Raw genomic sequence first — 18,060 nt, forward strand, 5'->3', positions numbered from 1 at the left:
GTTGTGATGTCCCTTGTGGCTCAGTGCCTGATAGGCCAGTGCTGGTGATGTGGGTGCAGTTGGTGGTTGTGATGTCCCTTGTGGCTCAGTGCCTGATAGGCCAGTGCTGGTGATGTGGGTGCAGTTGGTGGTTGTGATGCCACTTGTGGCTGAGTGCGTGATAGGCCAGTGCTGGTGATGTGGGTGCAGTTTGTGGTTGTGATGTCACTTGTGGCTCAGTGCCTGATAGGCCAGTGCTGGTGATGTGGGTGCAGTTTGTTGTTGGGGCCCTTGCGGTACTTCAGAACAACAATCTATATGAAATATAGAGTATGGAACTACACTGTTTAGGATTAGTTGCTTAGCACAGCTTGGTTAGCATTAGTAGCTAAATTTGCTGAAGCCTTAGGCCTCAGGCTATAGCCGCTGCTACGTGCTTTAAAGTAGTTTTACCAAGGACGCTGGTGCAGCTGGGAATGATACATCCTGAGAAAGTACAGATAAGCTAGCAGAAGCCAGTGGGAACCAAGGTTAAGGGCTAGACAGCTTTGCTAAACAAGCAGCAAGGTACAAGGCATGACCGCTTCGTGCGTGATCGGTGCAATGATTGGCTACCTGTGACATAATCTGTATGAACCACAAATCAAGGGCCAGAGCGCCGAATACCTGTACTTATAAAATGGGCAAATTGCTGAATAAAGATGGAATTGAACCTGCATTCTGTGAATGCGTATGATTCATTCCCGTCACTCCCGCGGACCGCGACAGTTTGTGGTTGTGATGTCACTTGTGGCTCAGTGCCTGATAGGCCAGTGCTGGTGATGTGGGTGCAGTTGGTGGTTGTGATGTCACTTGTGGCTCAGTGCCTGATAGGCCAGTGCTGGTGATGTGGGTGCAGTTGGTGGTTGTGATGTCCCTTGTGGCTCAGTGCCTGATAGGCCAGTGCTGGTGATGTGGGTGCAGTTTGTGGTTGTGATGCCACTTGTGGCTGAGTGCGTGATAGGCCAGTGCTGGTGATGTGGGTGCAGTTTGTGGTTGTGATGTCACTTGTGGCTGAGTGCCTGATAGGCCAGTGCTGGTGATGTGGGTGCAGTTTGTGTTTGTGATGTCACTTGTGGCTCAGTGCCTGATAGGCCAGTGCTGGTGATGTGGGTTCAGTTTGTGGTTGTGATGTCACTTCTGGCTGAGTGCCTGATAGGCCAGTGCTGGTGATGTGGGTGCAGTTTGTGGTTGTGAGGTCACTTGTGGCTCAGTGCCTGATAGGCCAGTGCTGGTGATGTGGCTGTAGTTTGTGGTTGTGATGTCACTTGTGGCTCAGTGCCTGATAGGCCAGTGCTGGTGATGTGGGTGCAGTTTGTGGTTGTGATGTCACTTGTGGCTGAGTGCCTGATAGGCCAGTGCTGGTGATGTGGGTGCAGTTTTTGGTTGTGATGTCACTTGTGGCTCAGTGCCTGATAGGCCAGTGCTGGTGATGTGGCTGCAGTTTGTGGTTGTGATGTCACTTGTGGCTCAGTGCCTGATAGGCCAGTGCTGGTGATGTGTGTGCAGTTGGTGGTTGTGATGTCACTTGTGGCTGAGTGCCTGATAGGCCAGTGCTGGTGATGTGGGTGCAGTTTGTGTTTGTGAGGTCACTTGTGGCTCAGTGCCTGATAGGCCAGTGCTGGTGATGTGGGTGCATTTTGTGGTTGTGATGTCACTTGTGGCTGAGTGCCTGATAGGCCAGTGCTGGTGATGTGGGTGCAGTTTGTGGTTGTGATGTCACTTGTGGCTGAGTGCCTGATAGGCCAGTGCTGGTGATGTGGGTGCAGTTTGTGTTTGTGAGGTCACTTGTGGCTCAGTGCCTGATAGGCCAGTGCTGGTCACATGGCTGCAGTTTGTGGTTGTGAGGTCACTTGTGGCTCAGTGCCTGATAGGCCAGTGCTGGTGATGTGGGTGCAGTTTGTGGTTGTGAGGTCACTTGTGGCTGAGTGCCTGATAGGCCAGTGCTGGTCACATGGCTGCAGTTTGTGTTTGTGATGTCACTTGTGGCTCAGTGCCTGATAGGCCAGTGCTGGTGATGTGGGTGCAGTTTGTGGTTGTGAGGTCACTTGTGGCTCAGTGCCTGACAGGCCAGTGCTGGTGATGTGGGTGCAGTTTGTGTTTGTGATGTCACTTGTGGCTCAGTGCCTGATAGGCCCGTGCTGGTCACATGTCTACAGTTTGTGGTTGTGATGCCTCTTGTCGCTCAGTGCTTGATAGGCCAGTGCTGGTCCTGTGGGTGCATTTTGTGGTTGTGATGTCCCTTGTGGCTCAGTGCCTGATAGGCCAGTGCTGGTGATGTGGGTGCAGTTTGTGTTTGTGATGTCACTTGTGGCTGAGTGCCTGATAGGCCAGTGCTGGTGATGTGTGTGCAGTTTGTTGTTGGGGCCCTTGCGGTACTTCAGAACAACAATCTATATGAAATATAGAGTATGGAACTACACTGTTTAGGATTAGTTGCTTAGCACAACTTGGTTAGCATTAGTAGCTAAATTTGCTGAAGCCTTAGGCCTCAGGCTGTAGCCGCTGCTACGTGCTTTAAAGTAGTTTTACCAAGGACGCTGGTGCAGCTGGGAATGATACATCCTGAGAAAGTACAGATAAGCTAGCAGAAGCCAGTGGGAACCAAGGTTAAGGGCTAGACAGCTTTGCTAAACAAGCAGCAAGGTACAAGGCATGACCGCTTCGTGCGTGATCGGTGCAATGATTGGCTACCTGTGACATAATCTGTATGAACCACAAATCAAGGGCCAGAGCGCCGAATACCTGTACTTATAAAATGGGCAAATTGCTGAATAAAGATGGAATTGAACCTGCATTCTGTGAATGCGTATGATTCATTCCCGTCACTCCCGCGGATCGCGACAGTTTGTGGTTGTGATGTCACTTGTGGCTCAGTGCCTGATAGGCCAGTGCTGGTGATGTGGGTGCAGTTGGTGGTTGTGATGTCCCTTGTGGCTCAGTGCCTGATAGGCCAGTGCTGGTGATGTGGGTGCAGTTGGTGGTTGTGATGTCCCTTGTGGCTCAGTGCCTGATAGGCCAGTGCTGGTGATGTGGGTGCAGTTGGTGGTTGTGATGCCACTTGTGGCTGAGTGCGTGATAGGCCAGTGCTGGTGATGTGGGTGCAGTTTGTGGTTGTGATGTCACTTGTGGCTCAGTGCCTGATAGGCCAGTGCTGGTGATGTGGGTGCAGTTTGTGGTTGTGATGTCACTTGTGGCTGAGTGCCTGATAGGCCAGTGCTGGTGATGTGGGTGCAGTTTGTGGTTGTGAGGTCACTTGTGGCTCAGTGCCTGATAGGCCAGTGCTGGTGATGTGGCTGTAGTTTGTGGTTGTGAGGTCACTTGTGGCTCAGTGCCTGATAGGCCAGTGCTGGTGATGTGGCTGCAGTTTGTGGTTGTGATGTCACCTGTGGCTCAGTGCCTGATAGGCCAGTGCTGGTGATGTGTGTGCAGTTTGTGGTTGTGATGTCACTTGTGGCTCAGTGCCTGATAGGCCAGTGCTGGTGATGTGGGTGCAATTTGTGGTTGTGATGTCACTTGTGGCTGAGTGCCTGATAGGCCAGTGCTGGTGATGTGGGTGCAGTTTGTGGTTGTGATGACACTTGTGGCTCAGTGCCTGATAGGCCAGTGCTGGTGATGTGGGTGCAGTTTGTGTTTGTGAGGTCACTTGTGGCTCAGTGCCTGATAGGCCAGTGCTGGTGATGTGGGTGCAGTTTGTGTTTGTGAGGTCACTTGTGGCTGAGTGCCTGATAGGCCAGTGCTGGTGATGTGGGTGCAGTTTGTGGTTGTGATGTCACTTGTGGCTGAGTGCCTGATAGGCCAGTGCTGGTGATGTGGGTGCAATTTGTGATTGTTAGGTCACTTGTGGCTGAGTGCCTGATAGGCCAGTGCTGGTGATGTGGCTGCAGTTTGTGTTTGTGGTGTCACTTGTGGCTCAGTGCTTGAGAGGCCAGTGCTGGTGATGCGGCTGTAGTTTGTGATTGTGAGGTCACTTGTGGCTCAGTGCCTGATAGGCCAGTGCTGGTGATGTGGGTGCAGTTTGTGGTTGTGAGGTCACTTGTGGCTCAGTGCCTGATAGGCCAGTGCTGGTGATGTGGGTGCAGTTTGTGATTGTGAGGTCACTTGTGGCTCAGTGCCTGATAGGCCAGTGCTGGTGATGTGTGTGCAGTTTGTGGTTGTGAGGTCACTTGTGGCTCAGTGCCTGACAGGCCAGTGCTGGTGATGTGGGGGCAGTTTGTGTTTGTGATGTCACTTGTGGCTGAGTGCCTGATAGGCCAGTGCTGGTGATGTGTGTGCAGTTTGTTGTTGGGGCCCTTGCGGTACTTCAGAACAACAATCTATATGAAATATAGAGTATGGAACTACACTGTTTAGGATTAGTTGCTTAGCACAACTTGGTTAGCATTAGTAGCTAAATTTGCTGAAGCCTTAGGCCTCAGGCTGTAGCCGCTGCTACGTGCTTTAAAGTAGTTTTACCAAGGACGCTGGTGCAGCTGGGAATGATACATCCTGAGAAAGTACAGATAAGCTAGCAGAAGCCAGTGGGAACCAAGGTTAAGGGCTAGACAGCTTTGCTAAACAAGCAGCAAGGTACAAGGCATGACCGCTTCGTGCGTGATCGGTGCAATGATTGGCTACCTGTGACATAATCTGTATGAACCACAAATCAAGGGCCAGAGCGCCGAATACCTGTACTTATAAAATGGGCAAATTGCTGAATAAAGATGGAATTGAACCTGCATTCTGTGAATGCGTATGATTCCTTCCCGTCACTCCCGCGGACCGCGACAGTTTGTGGTTGTGATGTCACTTGTGGCTCAGTGCCTGATAGGCCAGTGCTGGTGATGTGGGTGCAGTTGGTGGTTGTGATGTCCCTTGTGGCTCAGTGCCTGATAGGCCAGTGCTGGTGATGTGGGTGCAGTTGGTGGTTGTGATGTCCCTTGTGGCTCAGTGCCTGATAGGCCAGTGCTGGTGATGTGGGTGCAGTTGGTGGTTGTGATGCCACTTGTGGCTGAGTGCGTGATAGGCCAGTGCTGGTGATGTGGGTGCAGTTTGTGGTTGTGATGTCACTTGTGGCTCAGTGCCTGATAGGCCAGTGCTGGTGATGTGGGTGCAGTTTGTGGTTGTGATGTCACTTGTGGCTGAGTGCCTGATAGGCCAGTGCTGGTGATGTGGGTGCAGTTTGTGGTTGTGAGGTCACTTGTGGCTCAGTGCCTGATAGGCCAGTGCTGGTGATGTGGCTGTAGTTTGTGGTTGTGAGGTCACTTGTGGCTCAGTGCCTGATAGGCCAGTGCTGGTGATGTGGCTGCAGTTTGTGGTTGTGATGTCACTTGTGGCTCAGTGCCTGATAGGCCAGTGCTGGTGATGTGTGTGCAGTTTGTGGTTGTGATGTCACTTGTGGCTCAGTGCCTGATAGGCCAGTGCTGGTGATGTGGGTGCAGTTGGTGGTTGTGATGTCACTTGTGGCTCAGTGCCTGATAGGCCAGTGCTGGTGATGTGGGTGCAGTTTGTGGTTGTGATGACACTTGTGGCTCAGTGCCTGATAGGCCAGTGCTGGTGATGTGGGTGCAGTTTGTGGTTGTGATGTCACTTGTGGCTCAGTGCCTGATAGGCCAGTGCTGGTGATGTGGGTGCAGTTTGTGGTTGTGATGTCACTTGTGGCTCAGTGCCTGATAGGCCAGTGCTGGTGATGTGGGTGCAGTTTGTGGTTGTGAGGTCACTTGTGGCTCAGTGCCTGATAGGCCAGTGCTGGTGATGTGGGTGCAGTTTGTGTTTGTGATGTCACTTGTGGCTGAGAGCCTGATAGGCCAGTGCTGGTGATGTGGCTGCAGTTTGTGTTTGTGGTGTCACTTGTGGCTCAGTGCTTGAGAGGCCAGTGCTGGTGATGTAGCTGTAGTTTGTGGTTGTGAGGTCCCTTGTGGCTCAGTGCCTGATAGGCCAGTGCTGGTGATGTGGGTGCAGTTTGTGGTTGTGAGGTCACTTGTGGCTCAGTGCCTGATAGGGCAGTGCTGGTGATGTGGGTGCAGTTTGTGTTTGTGATGTCACTTGTGGCTGAGTGCCTGATAAGCCACTGCTGGTGATGTGGGTGCAGTTTGTGGTTGTTATGTCACTTGTGGCTGAGTGCCTGATAGGCCAGTGCTGGTGATGTGGCTGCAGTTTGTGTTTGTGATGTCACTTGTGGCTCAGTGCCTGATAGGCCAGTGCTGGTGATGTGGGTGCAGTTTGTGGTTGTGATGTCAGTTGTGGCTCAGTGCCTGATAGGCCAGTGCTGGTGATGTGGCTGCAGTTTGTGGTTGTGATGTCACTTGTGGCTGAGTGCCTGATAGGCCAGTGCTGGTGATGTGGGTGCAGTTTGTGTTTGTGAGGTCACTTGTGGCTCAGTGCCTGATAGGCCAGTGCTGGTGATGTGGGTGCAGTTTGTGTTTGTGAGGTCACTTGTGGCTGAGTGCCTGATAGGCCAGTGCTGGTGATGTGGGTGCAGTTTGTGGTTGTGAGGTCACTTGTGGCTCAGTGCCTGATAGGCCAGTGCTGGTGATGTGGGTGCAGTTTGTGTTTGTGATGTCACTTGTGGCTCAGTGCCTGATAGGCCAGTGCTGGTGATGTGGGTGCAGTTTGTGTTTGTGATGTCACTTGTGGCTGAGTGCCTGATAGGCCAGTGCTGGTGATGTGGGTGCAGTTTTCGGTTGTGATGTCACTTGTGGCTGAGTGCCTGATAGGCCAGTGCTGGTGATGTGGGTGCAGTTTGTGGTTGTGATGTGACTTGTGGCTCAGTGCGTGATAGGCCAGTGCTGGTGATGTGTGTGCAGTTTGTGGTTGTGATGTCACTTGTGGCTGAGTGCGTGATAGGCCAGTGCTGGTGATGTGGGTGCAGTTTGTGGTTGTGATGTCACTTGTGGCTGAGTGCCTGATAGGCCAGTGCTGGTGATGTGGGTGCAGTTTGTGGTTGTGATGTCACTTGTGGCTCAGTGCCTGATAGGCCAGTGCTGGTGATGTGGGTGCAGTTTGTGGTTGTGATGTCCCTTGTGGCTCAGTGCCTGATAGGCCAGTGCTGGTGATGTGGGTGCAGTTTGTGATTGTTAGGTCACTTGTGGCTGAGTGCCTGATAGGCCAGTGCTGGTGATGTGTGTGCAGTTTGTTGTTGGGGCCCTTGCGGTACTTCAGAACAACAATCTATATGAAATATAGAGTATGGAACTACACTGTTTAGGATTAGTTGCTTAGCACAACTTGGTTAGCATTAGTAGCTAAATTTGCTGAAGCCTTAGGCCTCAGGCTGTAGCCGCTGCTACGTGCTTTAAAGTAGTTTTACCAAGGACGCTGGTGCAGCTGGGAATGATACATCCTGAGAAAGTACAGATAAGCTAGCAGAAGCCAGTGGGAACCAAGGTTAAGGGCTAGACAGCTTTGCTAAACAAGCAGCAAGGTACAAGGCATGACCGCTTCGTGCGTGATCGGTGCAATGATTGGCTACCTGTGACATAATCTGTATGAACCACAAATCAAGGGCCAGAGCGCCGAATACCTGTACTTATAAAATGGGCAAATTGCTGAATAAAGATGGAATTGAACCTGCATTCTGTGAATGCGTATGATTCCTTCCCGTCACTCCCGCGGACCGCGACAGTTTGTGGTTGTGATGTCACTTGTGGCTCAGTGCCTGATAGGCCAGTGCTGGTGATGTGGGTGCAGTTGGTGGTTGTGATGTCCCTTGTGGCTCAGTGCCTGATAGGCCAGTGCTGGTGATGTGGGTGCAGTTGGTGGTTGTGATGTCCCTTGTTGCTCAGTGCCTGATAGGCCAGTGCTGGTGATGTGGGTGCAGTTTGTGGTTGTGATGTCACTTGTGGTTGAGTGCGTGATAGGCCAGTGCTGTTCACATGGCTGCAGTTTGTGGTTGTGATGTCACTTGTGGCTCAGTGCCTGACAGGCCAGTGCTGGTGATGTGGGTGCAGTTTGTGGTTGTGATGTCCCTTGTGGCTGAGTGCCTGATAGGCCAGTGCTGGTCACATGGCTGCACTTTGTGGTTGTGATGTCACTTGTTGCTCAGTGCCTGATAGGCCAGTGCTGGTGATGTGGGTGCAGTTTGTGTTTGTGATGTCACTTGTGGCTCAGTGCCTGATAGGCCAGTGCTGTTGATGTGGGTGCAGTTTGTGTTTGTGATGTCACTTGTGGCTCAGAGCCTGATACACCACTGCTGGTGATGTGGGTGCAGTTTGTGTTTGTGATGTCTCTTGTGGCTGAGTGCCTGATAGGCCAGTGCTGGTGATGTGGGTGCAGTTTGTGGATGTGATGTCCCTCGTGGCTCAGTGCCTGATAGGCCAGTGCTGGTGATGTGGGTGCAGTTGGTGGTTGTGATGTCACTTGTGGCTGAGTGTGTGATAGGCCAGTGCTGGTGATGTGGGTGCAGTTTGTGTTTGTGATGTCACTTGTGGCTGAGTGCCTGATAGGCCAGTGCTGGTGATGTGGCTGCAGTTTGTGGTTGTGAGGTCACTTGTGGCTCAGTGCCTGATAGGCCAGTGCTGGTGATGTGGGTGCAGTTTGTGATTGTGATGTCACTTGTGGCTGAGTGCCTGATAGGCCAGTGCTGGTCACATGGCTGCAGTTTGTGGTTGTGATGTCACTTGTGGCTCAGTGCCTGATACGCCACTGCTGGTGATGTGGGTGCAGTTTGTGGTTGTGATGTCACTTGTGGCTCAGTGCCTGATAGGCCAGTGCTGGTGATGTGGGTGCAGTTTGTGGTTGTGATGTCACTTGTGGCTCAGTGCCTGATAGGCCAGTGCTGGTGATGTGGGTGCATTTTGTGTTTGTGAGGTCACTTGTGGCTCAGTGCCTGATAGGCCAGTGCTGGTGATGTGGGTGCAGTTTGTGGTTGTGAGGTCACTTGTGGCTCAGTGCTTGAGAGGCCAGTGCTGGTGATGTGGGTGCAGTTTGTGGTTGTGAGGTCACTTGTGGCTCAGTGCCTGATAGGCCAGTGCTAGTGATGTGGGTGCAGTTTGTGGTTGTGAGGTCACTTGTGGCTGAGTGCCTGATAGGCCAGTGCTGGTGATGTGGGTGCAGTTTGTGGTTGTGGTGTCACTTCTGGCTGAGTGCGTGATAGGCCAGTGCTGGTGATGTGGGTGCAGTTTGTGTTTGTGATGTCACTTGTGGCTGAGTGCCTGATACGCCACTGCTGGTCATGTGGGTGCAGTTTGTGGTTGTGATGTCCCTCGTGGCTCAGTGCCTGATAGGCCAGTGCTGGTGATGTGGGTGCAGTTTGTGTTTGTGATGTCACTTGTGGCTCAGTGCCTGATAGGCCACTGCTGGTCACATGGCTGCAGTTTGTGTTTGTGATGTCACTTGTGGCTCAGTGCCTGATAGGCCAGTGCTGGTGATGTGGGTGCAGTTTGTGGTTGTGATGTCCCTTGTGGCTGAGTGCGTGATAGGCCAGGGCTGGTGATGTGGGTGCAGTTTGTGGTTGTGATGTCACTTGTGGCTGAGTGCCTGATAGGCCAGTGCTGGTGATGTGGGTGCAGTTTGTGGTTGTGTGGTCACTTGTGGCTCAGAGCCTGATACGCCACTGCTGGTGATGTGGGTGCAGTTTGTGGTTGTGATGTCACTTGTGGCTGAGTGCCTGATACGCCACTGCTGGTGATGTGGGTGCAGTTTGTGGTTGTGATGTCACTTCTGGCTGAGTGCCTGATAGGCCAGTGCTGGTGATGTGGCTGCAGTTTGTGTTTGTGATGTCCCTTGTGGCTCAGTGCCTGATAGGCCAGTGCTGGTGATGTGGCTGCAGTTTGTGGTTGTGAGGTCACTTGTGGCTCAGTGCCTGATAGGCCAGTGCTGGTGATGTGGGTGCAGTTTGTGATTGTGAGGTCACTTGTGGCTGAGTGCCTGATAGGCCAGTGCTGGTGATGTGGGTGCAGTTTTTGGTTGTGATGTCCCTTGTGGCTCAGTGCCTGATAGGCCAGTGCTGGTGATGTGGGTGCAGTTTGTGATTGTGATGTCACTTGTGGCTCAGTGCCTGATAGGCCAGTGCTGGTGATGTGGGTGCAGTTTGTGTTTGTGATGTGACTTCTGGCTGAGTGCCTGATAGGCCAGTGCTGTTGATGTGGGTGCAGTTTGTGGTTGTGATGTCACTTGTGGCTCAGTGCCTGATAGGCCAGTGCTGGTGATGTGGGTGTAGTTTTTGGTTGTGAGGTCACTTGTGGCTCAGTGCCTGATAGGCCAGTGCTGGTGATGTGGGTGCAGTTTGTGGTTGTGATGTCACTTGTGGCTCAGTGCTTGAGAGGCCAGTGCTGGTGATGCGGCTGTAGTTTGTGATTGTGAGGTCACTTGTGGCTCAGTGCCTGATAGGCCAGTGCTGGTGATGTGGGTGCAGTTTGTTGTTGGGGCCCTTGCGGTACTTCAGAACAACAATCTATATGAAATATAGAGTATGGAACTACACTGTTTAGGATTAGTTGCTTAGCACAACTTGGTTAGCATTAGTAGCTAAATTTGCTGAAGCCTTAGGCCTCAGGCTGTAGCCGCTGCTACGTGCTTTAAAGTAGTTTTACCAAGGACGCTGGTGCAGCTGGGAATGATACATCCTGAGAAAGTACAGATAAGCTAGCAGAAGCCAGTGGGAACCAAGGTTAAGGGCTAGACAGCTTTGCTAAACAAGCAGCAAGGTACAAGGCATGACCGCTTCGTGCGTGATCGGTGCAATGATTGGCTACCTGTGACATAATCTGTATGAACCACAAATCAAGGGCCAGAGCGCCGAATACCTGTACTTATAAAATGGGCAAATTGCTGAATAAAGATGGAATTGAACCTGCATTCTGTGAATGCGTATGATTCCTTCCCGTCACTCCCGCGGACCGCGACAGTTTGTGGTTGTGATGTCACTTGTGGCTCAGTGCCTGATAGGCCAGTGCTGGTGATGTGGGTGCAGTTGGTGGTTGTGATGTCCCTTGTGGCTCAGTGCCTGATAGGCCAGTGCTGGTGATGTGGGTGCAGTTGGTGGTTGTGATGTCCCTTGTGGCTCAGTGCCTGATAGGCCAGTGCTGGTGATGTGGGTGCAGTTGGTGGTTGTGATGCCACTTGTGGCTGAGTGCCTGATAGGCCAGTGCTGGTGATGTGGGTGCAGTTTGTGGTTGTGAGGTCACTTGTGGCTGAGTGCCTGATAGGCCAGTGCTGGTGATGTGGGTGCAGTTTGTGGTTGTGATGTCACTTGTGGCTGAGTGCCTGATAGGCCAGTGCTGGTGATGTGGGTGCAGTTTGTGTTTGTGATGTCACTTGTGGCTGAGTGCCTGATAGGCCAGTGCTGGTGATGTGTGTGCAGTTTGTTGTTGGGGCCCTTGCGGTACTTCAGAACAACAATCTATATGAAATATAGAGTATGGAACTACACTGTTTAGGATTAGTTGCTTAGCACAACTTGGTTAGCATTAGTAGCTAAATTTGCTGAAGCCTTAGGCCTCAGGCTGTAGCCGCTGCTACGTGCTTTAAAGTAGTTTTACCAAGGACGCTGGTGCAGCTGGGAATGATACATCCTGAGAAAGTACAGATAAGCTAGCAGAAGCCAGTGGGAACCAAGGTTAAGGGCTAGACAGCTTTGCTAAACAAGCAGCAAGGTACAAGGCATGACCGCTTCGTGCGTGATCGGTGCAATGATTGGCTACCTGTGACATAATCTGTATGAACCACAAATCAAGGGCCAGAGCGCCGAATACCTGTACTTATAAAATGGGCAAATTGCTGAATAAAGATGGAATTGAACCTGCATTCTGTGAATGCGTATGATTCCTTCCCGTCACTCCCGCGGACCGCGACAGTTTGTGGTTGTGATGTCACTTGTGGCTCAGTGCCTGATAGGCCAGTGCTGGTGATGTGGGTGCAGTTGGTGGTTGTGATGTCCCTTGTGGCTCAGTGCCTGATAGGCCAGTGCTGGTGATGTGGGTGCAGTTGGTGGTTGTGATGTCCCTTGTGGCTCAGTGCCTGATAGGCCAGTGCTGGTGATGTGGGTGCAGTTGGTGGTTGTGATGCCACTTGTGGCTGAGTGCGTGATAGGCCAGTGCTGGTGATGTGGGTGCAGTTTGTGGTTGTGATGTCACTTGTGGCTCAGTGCCTGATAGGCCAGTGCTGGTGATGTGGGTGCAGTTTGTGGTTGTGATGTCACTTGTGGCTGAGTGCCTGATAGGCCAGTGCTGGTGATGTGGGTGCAGTTTGTGGTTGTGAGGTCACTTGTGGCTCAGTGCCTGATAGGCCAGTGCTGGTGATGTGGCTGTAGTTTGTGGTTGTGAGGTCACTTGTGGCTCAGTGCCTGATAGGCCAGTGCTGGTGATGTGGCTGCAGTTTGTGGTTGTGATGTCACTTGTGGCTCAGTGCCTGATAGGCCAGTGCTGGTGATGTGTGTGCAGTTTGTGGTTGTGATGTCACTTGTGGCTCAGTGCCTGATAGGCCAGTGCTGGTGATGTGGGTGCAGTTTGTGGTTGTGATGTCACTTGTGGCTCAGTGCCTGATAGGCCAGTGCTGGTGATGTGGGTGCAGTTTGTGGTTGTGATGACACTTGTGGCTCAGTGCCTGATAGGCCAGTGCTGGTGATGTGGGTGCAGTTTGTGGTTGTGATGTCACTTGTGGCTCAGTGCCTGATAGGCCAGTGCTGGTGATGTGGGTGCAGTTTGTGGTTGTGATGTCACTTGTGGCTCAGTGCCTGATAGGCCAGTGCTGGTGATGTGGGTGCAGTTTGTGGTTGTGAGGTCACTTGTGGCTCAGTGCCTGATAGGCCAGTGCTGGTGATGTGGGTGCAGTTTGTGTTTGTGATGTCACTTGTGGCTGAGAGCCTGATAGGCCAGTGCTGGTGATGTGGCTGCAGTTTGTGTTTGTGGTGTCACTTGTGGCTCAGTGCTTGAGAGGCCAGTGCTGGTGATGTGGCTGTAGTTTGTGGTTGTGAGGTCCCTTGTGGCTCAGTGCCTGATAGGCCAGTGCTGGTGATGTGGGTGCAGTTTGTGGTTGTGAGGTCACTTGTGGCTCAGTGCCTGATAGGGCAGTGCTGGTGATGTGGGTGCAGTTTGTGTTTGTGATGTCACTTGTGGCTGAGTGCCTGATAAGCCACTGCTGGTGATGTGGGTGCAGTTTGTGGTTGTGATGTCACTTGTGGCTGAGTGCCTGATAGGCCAGTGCTGGTGATGTGGCTGCAGTTTGTGGTTGTGATGTCACTTGTGGCTCAGTGCCTGATAGGCCAGTGCTGGTGATGTGGGTGCAGTTTGTGGTTGTGATGTCAGTTGTGGCTCAGTGCCTGATAGGCCAGTGCTGGTGATGTGGCTGTAGTTTGTGATTGTGATGTCACTTGTGGCTGAGTGCCTGATAGGCCAGTGCTGGTGATGTGGGTGCAGTTTGTGTTTGTGAGGTCACTTGTGGCTCAGTGCCTGATAGGCCAGTGCTGGTGATGTGGGTGCAGTTTGTGTTTGTGAGGTCACTTGTGGCTGAGTGCCTGATAGGCCAGTGCTGGTGATGTGGGTGCAGTTTGTGGTTGTGATGTCCCTTGTGGCTCAGTGCCTGATAGGCCAGTGCTGGTGATGTGGGTGCAGTTTGTGATTGTTAGGTCACTTGTGGCTGAGTGCCTGATAGGCCAGTGCTGGTGATGTGTGTGCAGTTTGTTGTTGGGGCCCTTGCGGTACTTCAGAACAACAATCTATATGAAATATAGAGTATGGAACTACACTGTTTAGGATTAGTTGCTTAGCACAACTTGGTTAGCATTAGTAGCTAAATTTGCTGAAGCCTTAGGCCTCAGGCTGTAGCCGCTGCTACGTGCTTTAAAGTAGTTTTACCAAGGACGCTGGTGCAGCTGGGAATGATACATCCTGAGAAAGTACAGATAAGCTAGCAGAAGCCAGTGGGAACCAAGGTTAAGGGCTAGACAGCTTTGCTAAACAAGCAGCAAGGTACAAGGCATGACCGCTTCGTGCGTGATCGGTGCAATGATTGGCTACCTGTGACATAATCTGTATGAACCACAAATCAAGGGCCAGAGCGCCGAATACCTGTACTTATAAAATGGGCAAATTGCTGAATAAAGATGGAATTGAACCTGCATTCTGTGAATGCGTATGATTCCTTCCCGTCACTCCCGCGGACCGCGACAGTTTGTGGTTGTGATGTCACTTGTGGCTCAGTGCCTGATAGGCCAGTGCTGGTGATGTGGGTGTAGTTTTTGGTTGTGAGGTCACTTGTGGCTCAGTGCCTGATAGGCCAGTGCTGGTGATGTGGGTGCAGTTTGTGGTTGTGATGTCACTTGTGGCTCAGTGCTTGAGAGGCCAGTGCTGGTGATGCGGCTGTAGTTTGTGATTGTGAGGTCACTTGTGGCTCAGTGCCTGATAGGCCAGTGCTGGTGATGTGGGTGCAGTTTGTTGTTGGGGCCCTTGCGGTACTTCAGAACAACAATCTATATGAAATATAGAGTATGGAACTACACTGTTTAGGATTAGTTGCTTAGCACAACTTGGTTAGCATTAGTAGCTAAATTTGCTGAAGCCTTAGGCCTCAGGCTGTAGCCGCTGCTACGTGCTTTAAAGTAGTTTTACCAAGGACGCTGGTGCAGCTGGGAATGATACATCCTGAGAAAGTACAGATAAGCTAGCAGAAGCCAGTGGGAACCAAGGTTAAGGGCTAGACAGCTTTGCTAAACAAGCAGCAAGGTACAAGGCATGACCGCTTCGTGCGTGATCGGTGCAATGATTGGCTACCTGTGACATAATCTGTATGAACCACAAATCAAGGGCCAGAGCGCCGAATACCTGTACTTATAAAATGGGCAAATTGCTGAATAAAGATGGAATTGAACCTGCATTCTGTGAATGCGTATGATTCATTCCCGTCACTCCCGCGGATCGCGACAGTTTGTGGTTGTGATGTCACTTGTGGCTCAGTGCCTGATAGGCCAGTGCTGGTGATGTGGGTGCAGTTGGTGGTTGTGATGTCCCTTGTGGCTCAGTGCCTGATAGGCCAGTGCTGGTGATGTGGGTGCAGTTGGTGGTTGTGATGTCCCTTGTGGCTCAGTGCCTGATAGGCCAGTGCTGGTGATGTGGGTGCAGTTGGTGGTTGTGATGCCACTTGTGGCTGAGTGCGTGATAGGCCAGTGCTGGTGATGTGGGTGCAGTTTGTGGTTGTGATGTCACTTGTGGCTCAGTGCCTGATAGGCCAGTGCTGGTGATGTGGGTGCAGTTTGTGGTTGTGATGTCACTTGTGGCTGAGTGCCTGATAGGCCAGTGCTGGTGATGTGGGTGCAGTTTGTGGTTGTGAGGTCACTTGTGGCTCAGTGCCTGATAGGCCAGTGCTGGTGATGTGGCTGTAGTTTGTGGTTGTGAGGTCACTTGTGGCTCAGTGCCTGATAGGCCAGTGCTGGTGATGTGGCTGCAGTTTGTGGTTGTGATGTCACCTGTGGCTCAGTGCCTGATAGGCCAGTGCTGGTGATGTGTGTGCAGTTTGTGGTTGTGATGTCACTTGTGGCTCAGTGCCTGATAGGCCAGTGCTGGTGATGTGGGTGCAATTTGTGGTTGTGATGTCACTTGTGGCTCAGTGCCTGATAGGCCAGTGCTGGTGATGTGGGTGCAGTTTGTGGTTGTGATGACACTTGTGGCTCAGTGCCTGATAGGCCAGTGCTGGTGATGTGGGTGCAGTTTGTGTTTGTGAGGTCACTTGTGGCTCAGTGCCTGATAGGCCAGTGCTGGTGATGTGGGTGCAGTTTGTGTTTGTGAGGTCACTTGTGGCTGAGTGCCTGATAGGCCAGTGCTGGTGATGTGGGTGCAGTTTGTGGTTGTGATGTCACTTGTGGCTGAGTGCCTGATAGGCCAGTGCTGGTGATGTGGGTGCAATTTGTGATTGTTAGGTCACTTGTGGCTGAGTGCCTGATAGGCCAGTGCTGGTGATGTGGCTGCAGTTTGTGTTTGTGGTGTCACTTGTGGCTCAGTGCTTGAGAGGCCAGTGCTGGTGATGCGGCTGTAGTTTGTGATTGTGAGGTCACTTGTGGCTCAGTGCCTGATAGGCCAGTGCTGGTGATGTGGGTGCAGTTTGTGGTTGTGAGGTCACTTGTGGCTCAGTGCCTGATAGGCCAGTGCTGGTGATGTGGGTGCAGTTTGTGATTGTGAGGTCACTTGTGGCTCAGTGCCTGATAGGGCAGTGCTGGTGATGTGTGTGCAGTTTGTGGTTGTGAGGTCACTTGTGGCTCAGTGCCTGATAAGCCACTGCTGGTGATGTGGGTGCAGTTTGTGGTTGTTATGTCACTTGTGGCTGAGTGCCTGATAGGCCAGTGCTGGTGATGTGGCTGCAGTTTGTGTTTGTGATGTCACTTGTGGCTCAGTGCCTGATAGGCCAGTGCTGGTGATGTGGGTGCAGTTTGTGGTTGTGATGTCAGTTGTGGCTCAGTGCCTGATAGGCCAGTGCTGGTGATGTGGCTGCAGTTTGTGGTTGTGATGTCACTTGTGGCTGAGTGCCTGATAGGCCAGTGCTGGTGATGTGGGTGCAGTTTGTGTTTGTGAGGTCACTTGTGGCTCAGTGCCTGATAGGCCAGTGCTGGTGATGTGGGTGCAGTTTGTGTTTGTGAGGTCACTTGTGGCTGAGTGCCTGATAGGCCAGTGCTGGTGATGTGGGTGCAGTTTGTGGTTGTGAGGTCACTTGTGGCTCAGTGCCTGATAGGCCAGTGCTGGTGATGTGGGTGCAGTTTGTGTTTGTGATGTCACTTGTGGCTCAGTGCCTGATAGGCCAGTGCTGGTGATGTGGGTGCAGTTTGTGTTTGTGATGTCACTTGTGGCTGAGTGCCTGATAGGCCAGTGCTGGTGATGTGGGTGCAGTTTTCGGTTGTGATGTCACTTGTGGCTGAGTGCCTGATAGGCCAGTGCTGGTGATGTGGGTGCAGTTTGTGGTTGTGATGTGACTTGTGGCTCAGTGCGTGATAGGCCAGTGCTGGTGATGTGTGTGCAGTTTGTGGTTGTGATGTCACTTGTGGCTGAGTGCGTGATAGGCCAGTGCTGGTGATGTGGGTGCAGTTTGTGGTTGTGATGTCACTTGTGGCTGAGTGCCTGATAGGCCAGTGCTGGTGATGTGGGTGCAGTTTGTGGTTGTGATGTCACTTGTGGCTCAGTGCCTGATAGGCCAGTGCTGGTGATGTGGGTGCAGTTTGTGGTTGTGATGTCCCTTGTGGCTCAGTGCCTGATAGGCCAGTGCTGGTGATGTGGGTGCAGTTTGTGATTGTTAGGTCACTTGTGGCTGAGTGCCTGATAGGCCAGTGCTGGTGATGTGTGTGCAGTTTGTTGTTGGGGCCCTTGCGGTACTTCAGAACAACAATCTATATGAAATATAGAGTATGGAACTACACTGTTTAGGATTAGTTGCTTAGCACAACTTGGTTAGCATTAGTAGCTAAATTTGCTGAAGCCTTAGGCCTCAGGCTGTAGCCGCTGCTACGTGCTTTAAAGTAGTTTTACCAAGGACGCTGGTGCAGCTGGGAATGATACATCCTGAGAAAGTACAGATAAGCTAGCAGAAGCCAGTGGGAACCAAGGTTAAGGGCTAGACAGCTTTGCTAAACAAGCAGCAAGGTACAAGGCATGACCGCTTCGTGCGTGATCGGTGCAATGATTGGCTACCTGTGACATAATCTGTATGAACCACAAATCAAGGGCCAGAGCGCCGAATACCTGTACTTATAAAATGGGCAAATTGCTGAATAAAGATGGAATTGAACCTGCATTCTGTGAATGCGTATGATTCCTTCCCGTCACTCCCGCGGACCGCGACAGTTTGTGGTTGTGATGTCACTTGTGGCTCAGTGCCTGATAGGCCAGTGCTGGTGATGTGGGTGCAGTTGGTGGTTGTGATGTCCCTTGTGGCTCAGTGCCTGATAGGCCAGTGCTGGTGATGTGGGTGCAGTTGGTGGTTGTGATGTCCCTTGTTGCTCAGTGCCTGATAGGCCAGTGCTGGTGATGTGGGTGCAGTTTGTGGTTGTGATGTCACTTGTGGTTGAGTGCGTGATAGGCCAGTGCTGTTCACATGGCTGCAGTTTGTGGTTGTGATGTCACTTGTGGCTCAGTGCCTGACAGGCCA

Source organism: Apteryx mantelli, chromosome 6 (assembly GCF_036417845.1).
Source record: "Apteryx mantelli isolate bAptMan1 chromosome 6, bAptMan1.hap1, whole genome shotgun sequence".
Lineage (NCBI taxonomy): Eukaryota > Metazoa > Chordata > Aves > Apterygiformes > Apterygidae > Apteryx > Apteryx mantelli.